The following is a 640-nucleotide window of genomic DNA, read 5'->3' on the forward strand; positions in this document are numbered from 1 at the left end:
CTGCCAGGCACAATCGCTTCGGGTGAAAACTCGTAGGGGTCTGACTCGGCCTGACTCCTGCACAGTCCATGGGTCTCTCCAGTCCGTCTCTGCGTCTGTCCGGTCTGTCCCTCCTTTGAGCCTTCCCACTCATGGGCTGACTCGCTGGCTCGCTGGCTCGCTCCCTCGCTCATCCGCTCAATCGGGCCAGGATCTGACATGCCGGGATCGACTCTGGGCCGTCGGCGCACACCACCCTCAGTCCGGGCCAGCTTCTCCCCTCCCACTCAGCCATAAAGCCCTTCCTTTACTCGTGGACCGGGCCCGGACCCAGGCTCTGGCCCAGATCGGGTCTTGGCCTGCCTACTACTAGCCCCGACGGGCCGGTGGGGCCATGAACCGGACCCATCTGGACCGACAGTGCCTCCACTCAAAAATCGGGCCCCAACGCCGAATAGATAGGACAATCAATATAGACTAACAGGCCCTGCCCAGTAAAAGAAATTCCAGACCAATGTTGGGTAGCCCCACCGATTTTAAGCATTTTCAGGCGATAGAATTGAAACAAATGGACTAGCCAGCTGGCACTCACACTCACTCTTGAATTTTCAACTATGGAGTGAGTTGTGTCACAAAACTGGGTGGCGTTCGGACACTGTAC

Source organism: Tigriopus californicus, chromosome 12 (genome assembly GCF_007210705.1).
Source record: "Tigriopus californicus strain San Diego chromosome 12, Tcal_SD_v2.1, whole genome shotgun sequence".
Classification (NCBI taxonomy): Eukaryota; Metazoa; Arthropoda; class Copepoda; order Harpacticoida; family Harpacticidae; genus Tigriopus; species Tigriopus californicus.